We start from the raw sequence: 3,271 nt of genomic DNA on the forward strand, positions 1-3,271 counted from the left end.
TATATATTTATATAATTATAAATATATATATTACACATACAATATATATTATATATAACTATATATATTGGTTCTCTTTCTCCAGAGAATCCAGACTAATACAGAGACTATACAGGGAGAGGAAAACCTAAACCTCACCTCTAAGGGGAAAAATTAGAATAAAAATATTTTTTCCCAATGAAAAGTTAAATATTAAAGAATATGATTTTGTCAAATATGGTTGAGAAAACAACAATCACAGAGAACTAGCTAATCTGATCACATGGACCACAGCCTTCTCTAATTCAGTGAAACTATGAGTCATGGTGTAGGGCCACCCAAGACGGACGGGTCAAGGTGGAGAGTTCTGACAAAACGTGATCCACTGGAGAAGGGAATGGCAAACCCTTCAGTATTCTTGCCTTGAGAACCCCATGAACAGTATGAAAAAGGTTGAGTTTTGGAGAGTCATAAATTATTGCAATATCTAACATTTTTGACCAGCCTTCAAAGAACTGATTTTTGCTCCTTTGGGAGACAATACTGCCCCTGTGCAAAGTGTATGCCTTAAATCAGAGAGGACATTACTTCTGTGAAATAAGACTCAGTTGCTATTTTAAAAATGGACATTGAAAGAATAAAAAAGCATTCTTGGAAATTAAAATTATAAAAGCAGAAATTAAAAAAACTCAATGAAAGGATTGTGAACAAAATCTCCCAGCAAGAAAAATGTTAAGAAAGAAGATGGCAGAGAAGGAGAGGACAGATTGCAAAATTATGGCATCAGTTCAGGAAGCTCAACATTTTATTAATGAAAGTTCCAGAAAGAGAGAAAACACAGGTGGGGTATGTGTGTGTTTGTTTTAGTGGTAAAGAATAATTAAATGAATAATTTGAGTAAATTTCTCCAAGGGACTGAAGAATATGCATTTCCAAACTCAAAGCAGCCAGGGAGAGCTGAGACCAGCAAATGAAACCCCGTTCCAAGGCACCTCCCCAAGACTCCAGAGCATGGGGAGCAAAAAGACAGTTCTGAGACACCCATTCTCTTACTCCTGGGAGGTGTCTTCCAGCTCCTGGTCTGTAAGAATCTCAAAGGCTGAAAAGGTTTATTCTAGCAGATTTGTCACGAGGATTTCAGCTCATTTAACCCAAGAGGTTTTGAACGGAGTTCTGAGGACTAGATCACATTTTCCCTTACTGTAGAAGCCATATATGCTCATTACAGAAAACATGGACATTTCAGAAAAGTATAAAGAAGAAAAAGCATCAGCTCTAATTGAAAAAAAAAAATCTGAACATTTATTTCTTTACCAGCATGGAACTTTCTTTCTCAAGCTTTATTCCTTTCATAGGAAAAAGGAGTCTCAATTTATTTATGATTATTTCTAATTAGAGTTGACTATGTATTTTTTTGTTTCCAAACATTCATTTTTAACTGAAGGAGAACTGCTTCACAATATTGTGTTGGCCTCTGCCATACATCAACGTGAGTCAGCCAGAGGTGTACACGTGTCGCCTCCCTCTTGGCCCTCCCTCGCACCTCCCACCCCTTCCCACCCCTCTAGGTTGTTACAGAGCCCCGGTTTGAGCTCCCTGAGTCACACACAAAACTCCCGTTGGCTACCTGTTTTACGTGCGGTGTGTATGTGCGTCCATGTTACTGTCTCCATTCATCCCTCCCCCTCCTTCCCTCCCCCTCTCCCGTGTCTGTAAGTTCTTTGTCTTGCGTCTCCATTGCTGCCCCGTAAACAGGTTCATCAGTACCATCTTTCTAGATTCCATACACAGGCATTTATACAGGATATTAGTTCTTCTCTTTCTGACTTACTTCACTCTGTATAATAGGCTCCAGGTTGATCTACCTCATTAGAACTGACTCAAATGTGTTCCCTTTTTTTTTTTAAAATGTGTTCCTTTTTGTGGCTGAGTAATATTTCATTGTGTAAACACCACAACTTCTTTATCCAGTCATCTGTCGATGGACATCTAGGTTGCTTCCATGTCCTAGCTATTGTAAACAGTGCTGTAATGAACATTGGGGTACACGCGCCTTTTTCAGTTTTGGTTTCCTCAGGGTATATGCCAAGGAGTGGGATTGCTGGGTCATACGGTGGTTCTCCTCCCAGTTTTTTCAGGAATCTCCATACCGTCTTCCATAGTGGCTGTATCAATTTACATTCCCACCAACAGTCCAAGAGGGTTCCCTTTTCTCCACACCCTCTCCAGTATTTATTATTTGTGCTTCTTTTGATGCTGGCCATTCTGACCGGTGTGAGGTGATTTCTGTTTGTGGTTTTGATTTGCATTTCTCTAATGAGCCACGTTGAGCATCTTCTTGTGTGTTTACTAGCCATTTGTATGTCTTCTTTGGAGAAAAGTCTGTTTAGGTCTTTGCCCACTTTATGTTGGGCTGTTTTTCTGGAATTCAGTTTTATGAGCTGCTTGCATATTTTAGAAATTAATCCTTTGTCAGTTGTTTCATTCATTATTCATTTTCTCCCATTCTGAGGGTTGTCTTTTCACCTTGTTTGTAGTTTCCTAGGCTGTGCAAAAGCTAATTAGGTCCCACTTGTTTATTTTTCTCTTTATTTCCATTACTTTGGGAGGTGAGTCATAGAGGATCTTGCTGTGATTCAATAGAGTTGACTGTATTTTTAGCAGTTATAATTCCTCTGGGAATCATCTAGTTTCGATATTTTTCTCGATGTGCTCGGTAAGATATCCTAGAGGAGCTGTGTGCCACCTTCTCATCTCTATGGCCATCCCAGACCGCAGCCTACAATGCTTCTGCTGTGAACGTCTGGAAATGCTCTTTCTAAGCGATGCCAGTTGCCGCACTCGGGTTTCCGGTAGTCTGTCTTCCTGTTCCTCTTGCCTCTGGTGTTGTGGGGGTTTGGGTTCCTCTCTGTGTTGCTCTGGCTTACTGAAGACATGGCGGGGCTGCCCCTCAGCACGTGCCTGCATCTCCTCCCTTCCAACCCTGTGCTTCAGCCACAGGGACCCCACGGACCTCTCTGTCCAGCTGGCACCTACAGAACACCATCCAATGAAATGTCACACATCAGAGAGGGGCAGAAAGCAAAAATGAAAGAAAAAGAAAAAAAAAAAAAACAGCTAATTTTACTTTTGCTTTCGGTAGTGAAGCCTACTTAAGTTTCTGTTAAATATTTGTTCCTCAACAGCAAACTTGGTCCTGAACTGTTTTACTCTCTTGGTGGACATAATTCATTTCACGATTTCCCCTCTCTTGATGGATGACTGTGAAATACGGAGCCAAAGGCTGTCAAAG

Source organism: Cervus canadensis, chromosome 7 (genome assembly GCF_019320065.1).
Source record: "Cervus canadensis isolate Bull #8, Minnesota chromosome 7, ASM1932006v1, whole genome shotgun sequence".
NCBI lineage: Eukaryota > Metazoa > Chordata > Mammalia > Artiodactyla > Cervidae > Cervus > Cervus canadensis.